The following is a 15,962-nucleotide window of genomic DNA, read 5'->3' as shown; positions in this document are numbered from 1 at the left end:
CGCTAGATGAAGGTAGGTCTTAAGGGGCAGGACTTAGGCTACTTAGCTATCAGGCTTTATCCCCCGGTTGTCACTGCCAGATAGTCCAGAGATATCATTGACATTTGTGTTGTGTGGAGGTTTTAATTGCCACACACCTGTATCACCAGGAACCTGACCCATTTGGCATATTCGGACAAAGGGCCTTGTGACTTCCTGCATTGTTTGCTTTGTGGCTTAACTCCCTTTATCTTTGCTTATCTTCTGTTTGCCTAGGTGGGTCTGGCCTTTCTCCTCCCCCCCATCTAACCCACGCTGTAGCCATATGTCATGGACACTGTCCCTGTTTGACAGGAGGGTCGCCGTGCACAGGGAAGTCACTTTCTCCTGAACAAAGTCTTCAAGGAGGCACAGGTATTTGGAGCCCGCCGGAACCCGCCGGAATGACTGCAAAACCCCACGTGTACAAGAGGTCTCTGTCCCCCCCCCCCTCAAGGGCACTGGACTTACAAATCCACTTCAGCTTTTCCAGTGGCCACTGCTGCAGCTGCTCCTTACCACTGTCCTTGCTGATGCCCGGGAGGGTCACTCCTAGTGTGCTTGGCTCTGCTGCCCAGTGCTCAGCCCTCGGCCCCAGCAGGGATTTTGGTATCCTATTGAGAGAATCAGCTTAGAGATCCAAGTTAGTGTTATTTTTGGAATAAAGACATCAGACCTCAGCTTTCAGAGACTCAGAGGATAAAAAGTGGGAAGGCATCCTGTTTTTTCTATAGTTCAACTTGGAGCGAGGCAAAAGTACTGAATGTTTTGGGCTGGGGGGCCACAGCATAGTCTCGAAGCTTAGACCTAGCATGTGTGTGAGGCCCTGGCTCCAGCCCAGTGCTGCAGGGGAACTGTAGTGTGAAAGGGTCTCAGCTGTTGCAGACAGACCTTGTTATCCCAACAGTCTACCTCGGAGGCAGGATGAGTCCCAAACACACCCCTCTTTGCTTGCTCCATCAAGTCCTTGGCTGGCTCCCAAGGCCATTCAGAATATGCCTTTCCTTTGTCTTTCTGCTTTTAAAACAGAGAAAAATGGTTTTCCATAATCACGCTGAACCTGCTGACTGGTAAACAACAGAACCAAAAATTTTTCTTAAAATGGAAAAATTTATTTTATTTTATTTTATTATTTATTTATTTTTTGGATTTTCGAGACAAGGTCTCTCTGTGTTAGCCTTGGCTGTCCTGTACTCACCTTGTAAGACCAGGCTGGCCTCGAACTCACAATAATCTGCCTGCCTCTACCTCCCGAGTGCTGGGATTAAAGGCGTGGGAAAAATTTTTGAAAGGGCTATCTATGGAAAATTGTGCAGGCAGAGCTGTGGGAGAGGTCCAGCAAGCCCAAAGCCCCAAAGACAACCTGAGGTTTTTTTGTTTTTTTGTTTTTTGTAATTAGTTAATGTATTTACTTACTATGCTTATGTATGGATGTGTGGGTGCATATTCACGTGGGTGCATGTGTTGGATATAGGTGCATGTGTGTGTGTGTGGTGTGTGTGTGTACCAAGGTTAACCTTGGGGATGTTTGTGCACCCCATCCATGCCTGGTACCCACAGAGGCCAGAAGAAGGCATTATATCATATCCCCTGGAAACAGAGTTACAGATAGTTATAAGCCACCATGTAGGTCAGGGAAATTGAACCTGGGTCCTCTGGAAGGGCAGCCAGTGCTCTTAAACACTGAGCCCATTTTTGTGTGTGTGTTTTTTTCATTGTGTTTGTTTGTTTGGTTTGGTTTTGGTCTTTCTTTCTTTTTTTTTTCTTTTTCTTTTTTCTTTTTTTTTTAACCAGACAAATACAAATGCTTTATTTAACAGTTGCAGGTCATTCCATGGGTTAAGTGGTGGATATCCAGGACCCAGCAGCAGGGTCAGCGCAACCTCCGAGCCTCTCTTTCTGACTCCAATAGGGTGAGCACATCACCCTCTCGAACGGGGCCTTTGACGTTTCAGATGCTAGAGCGGCTGGTGTCATCCATAAATCCCACACGCACCTGCGTGCGCTGTCCCTGCGAGCCAGTCCTGACCAGCACTTTGGTTACCCTAGCCAGCTTTATGGGCTGCACGCGGCTCGTGTCCATGATGGCGGCGATCTGGCGGAGAGCTGGTTTTGGTCTTTCAAGACAAGGTTTCTCTGGGTGTAGCACTGCCTGTCCTGGAACTCACTCTGTAGACCACAGACTCACAGAGATCCACCTACCTCTACCTCCCCAGTGCTGGGGTTAAAGGTATGTGCTACAACTGCCCAGCCCATTTTGTGTTTTGAGGCAGGGTCTCCCATTGACTTTCCCACCAGGAGTAGGCGAGTCCCCTTACCTCTGTTTCCCCAGTGCTGGGATTACAATTACATGCCGCCGTGCCTGGTTTTTCATGAGCTGGAGAGATGGCTCATTGGTTAGAACTGGCTGCTCTTCCAAAGGACTCAGGTTCAATTCCCAGCACCTACAGGGCAGCTCACAACTGTCTGTAACTCTAGCTCCAGGACACTTGATGTGCTCACACAGAAATACACACAGATAAAACACCAATGCACATAAAATAAAAGTACAAAAATTAAAATAACTATCAGAGCTGGGCATGGTGGCGCACACCTTTAATCCCAGCCCTCTGGGAGGCAGAGACAGGCTGATCTCTGTAAGTTCAAAGCCAGCCTGGTCCACAAAGTAAGTCCGGGACAGCCAAGGCTACACAGAGAAACCCTGTCTCAAAAAAAGAAAAATCATTAAAAACAAACAAAACCAGCCTGGACAGTGGTTGCACACATAGAGTGGATCTCTATGAGTTTGAGACCAGCCTAGTCTACAAAAATGAGTTCCAGGACAGCTAGGGATTTTACACAGAGAAATCTTGTCTCAAAAAAAACAAGCTGGGGACTGGAGAGATGGCTCAGAGGTTAAGAGCACTGGTTGCTCTTCCAAAGGTCCTGAGTTCAATTCCCAGAAACCATATGGTGGCTGTCAACCATCTATAATGTGATCAGATGCCCTCTTCTGACCCATAGGTGTATGTGCAGACAGAACACTATATACATAATACATAAATAAATGAATGAATGAATCTTAAAAAAAAAAAAAAACAACCTAGCTGGGTGGTGGTGGTGCACGCCTTTAATCCCAGCACTGGGGAGGCAGAGGCAGGCAGGATCGCTGTGAGTTCAAGGCCAGCCTGGTCTACAAAGTGAGTCCAGGACAGCCAAGGCTACACAGAGAAACCTTGTCTCAAAAAAACAAACAAAGGGCCGGGCGGTGGTGGCGCACGCCTTTAATCCCAGCACTTGGGAGGCAGAGGCTGGTGGATCACTGTGAGTTCGAGGCCAGCCTGGTGTACAAAGTAAGTCCAGGACAGCCAAGGCTACACAGAGAGACCCTGTCTCGAAAAACAAAAACAAAAACATCCAGGACAGTCAAGGCTACACAGAGAAACCCTGTCTCAAAAAACCAAAAACAAACAAACAAACAACAACAACAAAAAACTGAGAACAAGCAACAAACCAACTGGACGATTGAAATCTCAAAAAAAGTTTTTTTGTTGTTGCTGTCTCAAAACAGACAGAAGTGTCTTCCTGAAGGTTCCAGACAAACCCTGTATTGAGGTTCAGATGAAAACCAGGCAGGGTTCCAGGGAGGAAGCTCCCACATTTGACTGTGGCAGGGTTCCTAATGCTCTCCGTAAGGCTACATTTTTGTTCTACTCAGATTCCTAACCAACTATGTGAGGCCCAACCATGTTATGGTATGCAATCTGCTTTAGTTAAAGTACATTGATGGGGCTGGAGAGACAGCTGAGAGCTTAAGTGCACTGGCTGTTCTTCCAAAGGTCCTGAGTTCAGTCCCCAGCAACCACATGGTGGCTCACAACCATCTATGAGATCTGATTGCCCTCTTCTGGCATGTGGGTTTAAAGAGAGCTAGGTTTAAAGGTGTGCACCACATGCCTTTTAATAAAAGGCAAGTTATTGTTGTTATTGCTGTTATTGTTTTTTGTTTTCAGAACAGGGTGTCTTTGTGTAGCCTTGGCTGTCCTGGACTTGCTTTGTAGACCTGAGTGGCCTCGAACTCACAGAGGTCTACCTGCCTCTGCCTCCTTGAGTGTTGGGATTACAGACAGGCATGAGCCACTGCACACAGCAAAGGGCAAGCTTTTAAGCACCCCTTTAATTGTTTAATTTTCCTGTAAATAAGATAAGATATTGGAGCCGGGCTTGGTGGTGCATGCCTTTAATCCCAGCACTCGGGAGGCAGAGGCAGGCGGATCGCTGTGAGTTCGAGGCCAGCCTGGTCTACAAAGCGAGTCCAGAACAGCCAAGGCCACACAGAGAAACCCTGTCTCAAAAAAAACAAAAAACAAACAAACAAAAAAAGATAAGATATTGGGGCCCAGGGCACTTGACTCCCCAGTTGCCTTGGTAGCTTGCTTGGAGCACTGCAGCCTGCAACCACAGCTGTTTGCAGCTGAGCACAATCTGGCAGAAGGTGCTGCAGCCACTATTGTTTCTGAACCTGGGACAACTTTTTGCAACTCTCCACTCTGCTAGCTGGGCACTTCCCCCGAAGGGCCCCCCATTAATCCTTTGACCCTTACGCACACACCCTTTCCTTGTTTGAGGGACTGTACTGTGAATGCTGCAGCTGTGCTCTCTCATAACCCCCATCTGCCTACACAACCAGGTGTGTTCATTTACAAAGCCAGTCAGCAATTCGTCCTATACTGCCCTCTGGTGATCCAACATTATAAAATATTATTTAAGCCGGGCATGGTGGCGCACGCCTTTAATCCCAGCACTCGGGAGGCAGAGGTGGGTGGATCGCTGTGAGTTCGAGGCCAGCCTGGTCTACAAAGTGAGTCCAGGACAGCCAAGGCTAACACAGAGAAACCCTGTCTCGAAAAGCCAAAAAAAATTAAAAAATTAAAAAAATATTATTTATTCATTTATTTTGATACAGGCATTCACTATTAGTGATTTTGTGGGAAGAGCATTAGGCAGAAGATGCTTAGCCCAGGCTGGCCTCAAATTCACATCAACCCTCCTACCTCAGTTTCCCAAGAGCTGGAGTTATGGGCATGAGCTACCATGCCTGATTCTCCTTATCCACTTTTCTTTTTTAACTGACATGGGCTGAGCTGGTCACACAGAGATGGGAGGAGAGATGCTAGCAGTGGCAGAAGCAGCAGAAGTGGGCAGAGGGCAGCTGAAGGGCTACAGAATGGCCTGGCAGAAAGCAGAGGTATCCGCCGTGAGAGGCAGGGCTGGGGAGATGGCTCCGTGCGTGTTGTATACTGTACTGTGTGCTACAACCCTGATTTCAAACACCTTGTATCAGCCAGGTGTGGTGGCGCAGGCCTTTAAAACTTTTTTTTTTAAGATTTATTTATTGTCAGCTGGGTGTGGTGGCGCACTCCTTTAATCCCAGCACTCAGGAGGCAGAGGCAGGCGGATCGCTGTGAGTTCGAGGTCAGCCTGGTCTACAAAGTGAGTCCAGGACGGCCAAGGCTACACAGAGAGACCCTGTCTCGAAAAAGAAAAAAAAAGATTTATTTATTATTATGTATACAGTGCTCTGCTTGCATGTACTCCTGCAAGCCAGAAGAGGGCGCCATATCACATTATAGATGGTTTTGAGCCACCATGTAGTTGCTGGGAATTGAACTCAGGACTCTTGGAAGAGCAGGCAGCGCTCTTAACCACTGAGCCATCTCTCCAGCCCCAGCACAGGTCTTTAATCCCAGCACTCAGGAGGCAAAGGCAGGCGGATCGCTTTCAGTTCGAGGCCAGCCTGGTCTACAAAGCGAGTCTAGGACAGCCAAGGCTACACAGAGAAATCCTGTCTCGAAAAACCAAAAACAATAAACAAAATCAAACACCTTCTATCTATATAAAATGCTGGACGTGGCCACACGTGCTGAGGAAGGGTGGAGGCAGGAGGATCACATGTTGGCTGCCAGCTCAGTTCCAGGTTGCGTGAGAGGGGACCTTGTCTCAAGGGAATAAGATAAGAAGTGGCCAAGCAAAACACCAGTATCCTCCTCTGGCCTCCACCTTCACACAGCACCTGAACATACAGAACCGTGAGAGAGAGCAGAGGGCCAGAGTTGAAGAAAAAAAGAAAAACAAAAACTGGCATGAGAAAGAAACTGTGTACCCTGAGTCCCTGAAGGAGTTCCAGGGAGCTGTCAAACCTTAGGGTCCCCATACCCCAGCTCAAGAGCCGTGACACTAGAAGGCACTCACTGCCTGCTGCCACATGTGGGCTTATTCGACCTTTCCCAAACCTACCTTATTCGGGGTTCTTTAATGCTTATACCTCCCTTCCAACCCACCTACCCTAGATAGGAGAGAAGAGAGGTTAATGGAAACAGGAAAAATAGACTTTTTTGAACTCAGTTCCTGGGAGCCATTCCCCTGGCGTAGTCGGCAGGATTTCAGCAGACCAGCAATTCAACCAAAGTTGCTGCTGGAAGCTGGAACAGGAGCTGGAGCCAGGAGCCCCGAAGCATCCTCTGGAGCAGTTCTCTCTAGGAGCTTCTGAGGTGGAGCAGTGAACAGCCGTACAATACCAAGACCCAAAACGCCCCAGCCACCTGTTTTGGGCTCATATTTATCTCCTCTCAGAGTCTGTACTAAGATGTGTTTCAGCTGGCAAAAACCAAGCCAACCCCCCCCCATGAGGTGGTCTGTCTTCTAGTGGATAAACATCACCTGTTCTCTCACAAGTCTGCACCCCATCCCACACATGGGATCAAAACAAATGCATTTGTACAGCCACGACAGCCACATGCCAGGGTCACTGGTGATTAAAGCCCTGGTGAGCCTCCAGACCATGCTTAGAGCCACCAAAACTCTCTGGCTTCTAACATCTGGACAGGGTACCCAGCTGCAGGGCTTGGGGTTATAAACTTAAAGCTCGCTAGTCCAGCCTCTACAAAGGAAGAGCTTCGCCTAGGCTACTCACAGTACTGGCCCAGAAGGACCCCGCCAGGGCACTGGTAATCTGAGTACCAGAATGTGTCAGTGAGCAGTCGGATTTTAGGAGGCACGTGTGTAGTTGTTCACCAAGGCTTCCTTTGCCTTTGGGTTCCTAGGAGATTTCCGAAGAAATGGTGATGGCAACTTTCTGGAAGATGAACTTGAAATTGGGGCTAGGTGTGAATGGGCCAGGTTGCTGGTGAATGGGCCAGGTGTGCTGGTGAATGGGCCAGGTGTGCTGGTGAATGGGTCAGGTGTGCTGATGCCCAGGGGTGCTGTGGATGAGCTGTGTGTGCTGGTGAATGGGCCAGGTGTGCTGGTGGATGGGCCAGGTGTGCTGGTGGATGGGCCAGGTGTGCTGGTGGATGGGCCAGGTGTGCTGGTGGATGGGCCAGGTGTGCTGGTGGATGGGCCAGGTGTGCTGGTGAATGGGTCAGGTGTGCTGATGCCCAGGGGTGCTGTGGATGAGCTGTGTGTGCTGGTGAATGGGCCAGGTGTGCTGGTGAATGGGCCAGGTGTGCTGGTGAATGGGTCAGGTGTGCTGGTGAATGGGCCAGGTGTGCTGGTGAATGGGTCAGGTGTGCTGATGCCCAGGGGTGCTGTGGATGAGCTGTGTGTGCTGGTGAATGGGCCAGGTGTGCTGGTGAATGGGCCAGGTGTGCTGGTGAATGGTTCAGGGGTGCTGTGGATGAGCTGTGTGTGCTGGTTGAATGGGTGTGGGTCTCTGCTTCCTTGGTAGGTTGATGGCGACTAGCCCACCAAGACAGGAGGAGCAGAAGACCAGATGCAGGGCCTGGAAGGCTGTAAGCACCACGGAGATTGAACACTCCAGGGGCCACTTCAAGAGATAGTTCAGCTTTACTCAGGGAGAACAAAGGCTATAGCCCTTGGGGAGTGGGTGGGGGCTTCCAGGATAGACGTACATAATTAGTTGGAACTTGGCACTTTTAAGATTCTTACTTTATATTTGGCAGCGCACTCCTAAATTATCCTATAGGCTCAGGGAGGGGAGAGCTAGCAGGGAGCTGTGTCAAAGGCCATATATCAGATGTGGTTAGGGGCAGCTGTGTCTAAATATACTCTCCCATGGAGTCGGGCAGAGAGCCTGAGGCCCTGCTGGGGGGAGGGAGTCCTGCACGTATGGTGGAGCTCTAAGTGGCTCTCCAGACCAGGAGGACTGCAACCTTAAACGGTAGGGTTCTTCCAATAGATGGGCCAAGTGTGCTGGTGGATGGGCCAGGTGTGCTGTGGATGGCCCAGGTTGATGCCCTGCTGTACACACACACACACACACACACACACACACACACACACACACACACACACACACACACAACTCACACACCTGCCCCAACAACTATAGGAATTGGTTCCGGGATCTGCAGTCAGCACAGCCTCCCAGCTGGGCCAGGGGCCAGTCTTTTGCTACGTTAGTCACAAGTGCTCCAGGGCCCCAGCCTTCCTCTTCAGACTTCTCCCAGCAGCTGAAATTATCAGAATCAGGACCATTGCATGTGTGACTGAATAGCTGTGCCCTGTGGCAAACTATACTGCTCACAATGCCAGGGAAGGGGTAGGAGGGGAGGCTGGTGGGGGCTGGGGCAGCGAATGCATGGTTAATAGACAAAATAGAAATCCTGCATCAGCTGGAGCGGTGGCTCGGAGCTGAAGAAGGGCCTGAGTTCAGTTCCCAGCACCCGCATGGTTACCTGTAACTCCAGTGCCAAGAGATCTGATGCCCTTGTCTGGCCTCAGTGGACACCACGCCTACACATGGTACATAGACATGAACAATTTTTTCTCTCTGAGACAGGGTTTCTCCATGTAGCCCTGGCTATCCTGGAACTCCCTCTTTACAACCAGGCCGGCCTCAAACTCACAGACATCTGCTTTCCTCTGCCTCCCCAGTGCTGGGATTAAAGGCCTGGGCCACCAAAGCCCAGCCCTAACACTTTGTTTTACACCCCAGAAATGGGAAAAAAAACTAGTTCTGTGTGGATTAGACACACGCACTGTCTGGGTCTTTTTTTTCTTTGCTGCTCTGCTGCAACTTGTTTCAGCTCAGCATCTGTGCTCATTCCTGTCTTTGCTGAGGAAGTCAGGGGAGGAGGAGCCTGAGGCAGATGGCGCTGCATCTGCAGTGAGGAAGCCTGCCAACGGATGAAAGAAAACCTGCCCAGCCCCCTCTCCACCTTTACAGTTCAGGATACCCTGCAGAGAATGGCCCCTTCCACAGGTAAGCTGGGTGCCCTGGGCCAAGAGCCTGGCCTAGGGGAATAAAGGCGCGAGCCTGTTGGCTCTGTTTCTTAACAATTAAACTTTATTATACAACCCATCTATCTTACACAAGAGGGAAAAAAGAGTGAACCTTCCGGTATCCATTCCATGGGACGGATCCCTAGGTGTCTCTGGCCTGCGCCTGGTCCGGCCTGTTCGCTGATCCCTCTTCCCGATCCACGTGCACGCTCAAGTCCGGTGTGAGCTGTCCTCTCTGCCTGTCTCTCTCTCTCTCACATGCAGGGGGAGGTCTCCCTCTCCCATCGAGGGTCGATTAGAACCATAGTAGTCCAGGTGGAGCCCCCAGGTCGGCCTCCTGAATTCCAGGCCCAGGATGGCTCCACCCAGTCTATCTCAAGGTTAATCTCAGGGAGCATCCGTGGTGTGTCCAAGGACAAAGCCCGCCAAGACTGCTTTCACCTGTGACAAAGCTTACAGTCCTTCCCAAACGTGCCTCCAGGCTGGGTGACTTGGGTTTGCTCCTCCGAGCCCCCGGGGTGGAAGGAAAGGATCAGCTCCTGAACGTGGTTGCCCTCTGAGAGCTGAGAGGGCGCAGGGATTAAGAGCACTGGCTGCTCTTACAGAGGACTAGGGTTCGATTCCTGGGGCATCTGACACCCTCTTCTGGTTTCCGGCTTCTGGTATGTGGTACACAGATATGCACATGTGCAAAGCACCCACATACATAAAATGTATAAAATAATTTTTCAAAAGAAAGTTGAAAGGTGTGCGCCTCTCTGACCCCAACACATACAGAGGGATCATGGCGCATGCATACAGCACACACACACACACACACACACACACACACACACACACACACACACTTCATATTTTAAATGAAAGATGAGTCTTCCTACATCAGAGGTGCATCTCCTGTGGACATAACAATTGACACTAACACACACACACAGACTCTGTCTTTGCGTAACTGAGCCGATTGACTATGTCAGGGGTCAGCTTTCCTACAGAGACTCTGACAGTAGTGGGTGTGGTCTCACACAGTGCCAGTTCCAGCATTGGGGAGAAGAGGTGGAGAGGTTTCTGTGAGTTGGAGGCTAGCCTGGTCTACATAGAAAGCTCCAGGCCAGCCAGGACGATGGTGAGACCACGTCTCAAAAACAAAGAAGACCGGGCAGTGGTGGCGCAAGCCTTTAATCCCAGCACTTGGGAGGCAGAGGCAGGTGGATCACTGTGAGTTCGAGGCCAGCTTGGTCTACATAGTGAGTCCAGGACAGTCAAAACTACACAGTGAAATCCTGTCTCAAAAAACCAAGAAAAAAAAGAAGAAGAAGAAGAAAGAAAGAAAAGAAGAAGCATCATTAGATGCTGGAGGGATGGGTCAGTGGTTAAGCTGCTCTTCCAAAGGACCTGAGTCCGCCATAGAGGTTCACAACTGATGTAACTCTAGTTTTGGGAGACCCAGTGCCCTTTCCTGTCTTCTGAGGATGCAAGGCACACACATGGTACACAGACATTCAAGCAAAACACCTGTATACACAAACTAAAAGAAAATAAAAATCAAGTAGGTAGCCGAGCATGGTGACGCACACCTTTAATCCCAACATCTGGGAGGCAGAGGCTGGCCAGCCTGGTCTACAAAGTGAGTCCAGGACACACAGGGCTACACAGAGAAACCCTGTCTTGAAAAACAAAACAAAGGCAGGGTGTGGTGGTGCACCCCTTTAATCCCAGCACTCAGGAGGCAGAGGCAGGCGGATGGCTGTGAGGTTGAGGCCAGCCTGGTCTACAAAGTGAGTCCAGGACAGCCAAGGCTACACAGAGAAATCCTGTCTCGAAAAAACAAAACAAAACACACACACACACAAACAACAACAACAAAACCCAAAATCAGATAGTAAATATTTTATTATCTGTGGACCAGGCGTCATCTATTGCAATTACTCAGCTCTCCTGGTGCCAACTGAACCTGGTCAGGTGTAACGTGTAAACAAAGAATTGGAATGTTCGTGGGGCCCCAGAGGGACCCCTATTTAAGACCCCTGAGGAACTCTGAGGCCCCAAAAAGGTTTGATCTAGGGGCCAAGCTGACTCTACAACAGGTTTCAGTTTCTTGTTGGTTCAGAGCAAGCCTGGGCCTCCATTCCTCAGAGGTGAGCTGAGCAGTCACTGGGAATGCTGCAAAAAGTGGGAGAAAGAGGCCGGGCGTGGTGGCGCACGCCTTTAATCCCAGCACTCGGGAGGCAGAGGCAGGCGGATCGCTGTGAGTTCTAGGTCAGCCTGGTCTACAAAGTGAGTCCAGGATGGCCAAGGCTACACAGAGAAACCTTGTCTCGAAAAACCAAAAAAAAAAAAAAAAAAAAAAAAAAAAGTGGGAGAAAGATAAGGTTGCTTAAGGATGGTCTAATTGCTTACGGAAGATTTACTTGCAGTCTGGAAATCACCTGCCTTATGATTAGCTCATGGCTGCTGACTAGGGTCGCCCGAGTTTACTCAGCTTGCTCAGGCTTCTAGTTTGAATGTTCCAATCATGTTAAAGATTCCCTAACCCCCTTGGAATGCCCTGAGACGTCTTTAAAAAGAGCCTGCCAGCTCACCTTGGGGGTCCCCATTGTGCCTAAGTGGTGACCCCAGCCTACCAGATTTCTGCAGAGTAAACACTCTTTGTTGCTTGCACACTATTTGAGTCTGGGGGTCTTTTTCTTCAGCACGTTCAGGATCCTAACAGTTCCAAACAAAACCATCCACATGACTAGGCCTGAAGGAAGATCTGAGAGGCAGGCGTCAGGCTGGAGGTAGGGCACTTGTGCAATATGTTCAAGGGTCAGGGTCCCTCACTCCCGACACCTCCACACACTGCAAAGAAAAGCAGTCTTGTAACAGGCACGATTTCCCCCCGAACTCTTCGTGACAGGACACAACTCCATTAGCCTATTTGTGTCATTCAGATTGCCGAAGAACAAAATCTCTCCATGTGTTTTGTTCAAAGTCTAACTGGCTGTAATTACTGAGCCACAGTGTGGGAGCCTCCCATCTGTGCAATAGGAAACGCTGGGCTGGACATGGTCTGCACACATTCAATCCCAACACTCACGAGACGAAGGTTGGGAGGGTTTGGAGTCTGAGGCCAGCCTGGGCTACTTACTATTTCAGAGCAAGTCAGAGCCGTGGAGAAAAAGAGCCAGGGGTGGCATCTTTTTTTTTTTAATTTTATTTATTGTATATGAATACTTTATCATCCGATCACATTCCAGATGGTTGTGAGCCACCATGTGGTTGCTGGGAATTGAACTCAGGACCTCTGGAAGAGCAGACGGCGCTCTTAACCACTGAGCCATCTCTCCAGCCCCCCCCCCCCAGGTGTGGCATCTTATGCCTGCGATCCTAGCATTTAAGGAACGTGGGACTGGAGGGTTACTGTGATTTCAAGACCAGCCAGGGTTCATCATTCGGAAAAGCAAAAACTAGAGATAGAGACAGAGATGACACAAAGACATCCCACTGAGCAGAGAGGAGTTAAGCTTTATGGACAGAAAAGGACCAAAGGAAGCAAAATAACTCATTTCTTTCTTTTTTGTTCTTGGGTTTTTGTTTTGTTGTTGTTGTTTTTTTTTTTTTAAAGACAGGATTGTTCTCTGAAGACATAGCTGTCCTGAAACTCTGTAGGACCAGGTTGGCCTGGAACTCAGAGATCTGCCTGCTCCTGCCTCAAGGCCTGTGCCACTATGCCTTTATTTTATTTATTTATTTATTTTGTTTCTTTCTTTTTCTTATAGACCAGGCTGGCCTCAAACTCACAGCGATACGCCTGTCTCTGCCTCCTGAGTGCTAGGATTAAAGGTGTGTGTCCCCATGCCTGGCTTTGTTTTTGTTTTTCTCTTTTCTTTCTTTCTTTGTTGTGATTTTTTTTTTTTTTGAGACAGGGTTTCTCTGTGTAGCCTTGGCTGTCCTAGCCTTTGTAGCAGGCTGGCCTCCATTTGCATGCCTCTGCCTCCTGAGTGCTGCGTGTGCTGTACCACCATGCCTGGCCTTGGGGCGTCAAATGCAGCAATTCAGGCCAAACATCAGCTGCCGTAAACTTTACTTAAGATTAAATCTGACTTCAAGTCCTCACAAGGCAGGATTTGTGCTTAGAGGAATCCGCGGGTGGGCTGGAGTGATGGGTCAGCAGTGAAAGGCTAAGCTCACAACCAGAGAGTCCCCAGGCTTCCCCCTTTGCTGAGCCTCAGGCACAGCCCCAGGTCCTCCATTTTCCTGAGAGGCCCCAGGCAGTGGCTGTACCACTCACTTGCCAGTCTGCACCAATTCCTACAGTCTAGAAAGACAACACCCTCACCAAAGCTAGGGCACTCAGGGACACTCCAGGGGCTCGTCTTTGTGAAGTAGGGCCTTGATTTACTTATAAAAACCTCTTAAGGGACTCTCAGTCCCTAGGACGTGTCCCTGTGTGCCCTCTCCGTCCAAAGGCGACATGCAGAAAAGAAAGCCTCAGCTTCTTTCCAAATAAGGTCATTTTGCCCTTTGTTTATGCAGCATTATATTACGCTCGTGTCTTCGAGTCTCCCATGATCCTTTAAAAAGGAAATTTTGCTGGCTGCCAAGTTTCCTGGGGTTTGAGCGGATCATTATTTATTTATGTACCCATCCTGTTCTCCTGCCGGCATTCAGGGATGCGGCTAAACTCTTCAATGGCTGAGCTGAGCAGGTGTTCCTGGGGCCTGAAACCCTATCTGCACATTAAGATACAAGCTGTTCAGTTATTTCTCTTCCCGGGGAAGACCTTGTAATGTTGCCATGTGAGGGGGTAGGTGCTGGGAAACGGCAGAGCCCGGCCATCAGAGCGGCCTTAGGGCCAGTGAGATGGTTACCAGCTGCTAACCCCTTCTCTCCCAAGCCGGACAACCCAAGCTCAGTCCCAGGAATCACAGGGTAGAAGAACAGAAATGATGCCTGGAAGTTACCCTCTGACCTTTTAGGTCCTGCCTCAGGGCGTGGCTGGCGCAGCCTGCCCTCTACCTAGGGGCAGGGCTTCCCCTCTCCCAGAGATTCAACCAGACATTTTGGTTCCAGGGCCCCCTTTTTGCCCTCACCTCCCTACCCTCTCTCCATCCCTTCCCGCTCCGTGCTGCTTCCAATAAACCTGCATTTATATATTATAGCTTCATCGCCAATTAGCTCGTTCTGTTTATTTAGTCAAGCATGACCTCCATTTTTTGGGAGGGAATGGGAGGTCTCACTGTGTAGTCCAGGTTAGCCTTGAACTCACAGAAATCTGTCCACCGCTGCCTGCTGAATATTAGGACTAAAGATGTGAGCCACCAGGGCTGGAGAGATGGCTCAGAGGTTAAGAGCACTGACTGCTCTTCCAGAGGTTCTGAGTTCCATTCCCAGCAACCACATGGTGGCTCACAACCATTTGTAATGTGATATGGCGCCCTCTTCTGGCCTGCAGGTGTACATGCAGGCAGAACATTGTACACATAATAAATAAATCTTGAAAAAAAAAAAAAAGACAGAAAGGATATGAGCCACCCTACCTGGCCATCTTAGAGTTCTTGAAGTTGGAAGTCTCTTGGGGAGCCAGCATGGTTAGCTCTGGTTGCAGGGGGACCTCTCCTTTTCTCAGTGGCAGGCAACTGCCTACTCACTGCGTCCCCACATGCCAAGAAACGGGACACTCTCGTGTCTTTTCTTGAGTAAAGTTGGGGTTCCACTCTCATCTAGTCTCAAGTCTTCCTCAAAGCCTAAAGTCATCCCTGGGGACCATGCGTCAACATCCGAACTTGAGGACAAAGATATTTAGTCTGTGACAAGGACTACCAGCCAGCCTGAGGCATCTGGGGCCTGTCGAAAGGCCTATTCTGGAGATGAGCCATTTAATGACGCAATATGGGGCCATTACAGGGTGGCCAGTTCTCCCTTTGCACCTAGGCTGACCTGCGATGGAGTTTTGGGTGCTTTTTGTTGTTGTTGTTGTTGTTTGTTTGTTTGATTTTGTTTTTTGAGACAGGGTTTCTCTGTGTAGTCCTGGATGTTTTGGAACTCGCTCTATAGACCAGGCTGGCCTCGAACTCAGAGATCTGCCTGCCTCTGCTGGGATTAAAGGGGTCTGCCACTACTCCCCAGCGGAATGGAGTTTAATGGAATGTTAAGGAGGGTCTGCAGGGTAACTCCTCCCCCTTTCTCCCTGCGAAAGGGGAGGGTGGTGGTGGTGGCTGGAATACTTCCTGATCAGGAGTTGAAGATGGTGAGGCCTCCACTCACTCACTGGATTCCTGAAACCCTTTGTGGAGTAGAGCCTTGCTCCCCATGAGAACAAAAAAAATCATGTCCACCGTCTGAGACCCACTCTTGTATTATGGGCTTTTCTGCTGCAGTTTATCTTTGGCCCTCTCTGATAAAACTAAGGCCTCCAGATTGCTTTATTGCAAAGAGGTGAGAGGAGACTGGGTGTGGAAGGGAGAGAGGGGGCGTAGTGTTTGCCTGGATTCAATCCTCGGTACAACATAAACTGGGTGTGGTGACACAAGCCTGTAACTGCAGCTCTCAGGATGTGAAGGCAAGAGGGTCAGAGTTCAAGACCATCTCACAGGCCAGCCTTAACTTCCCCCCATACCCTTCGAAGAAGTTTTCTGTAGGAACGTCTGTTCTTAGTCTAAAAGCAATGGAGAAGCACGGATATAATGTGTCTGTGTGTGTGTGTGGGGGGGGGTTTCCAGGTGAGTTCCTCATTCTCAGAG

At 49.5% G+C, this 15,962-nt stretch overlaps 1 pseudogene across 1 annotated transcript; it reads right to left on the bottom strand.

Annotated features, from left to right (window-relative positions):
- Window positions 1–1,789: 1,789 nt before the first annotated feature.
- LOC311579157 (small ribosomal subunit protein eS28-like) lies at window positions 1,790–2,118 on the bottom strand (annotated as a pseudogene). Its single transcript has one exon. The product of its transcript is annotated as a small ribosomal subunit protein eS28-like (transcript).
- Window positions 2,119–15,962: the final 13,844 nt, after the last annotated feature.

This window comes from Acomys minous (assembly GCF_964271855.1).
Source record: "Acomys minous genome assembly, chromosome: 12".
In the NCBI taxonomy this organism is placed as follows: Eukaryota; Metazoa; Chordata; class Mammalia; order Rodentia; family Muridae; genus Acomys; species Acomys minous.
The sequence above is the reverse complement of the archived record's forward strand: the minus strand, read 5'-3'. Positions and strand labels throughout refer to the sequence as shown.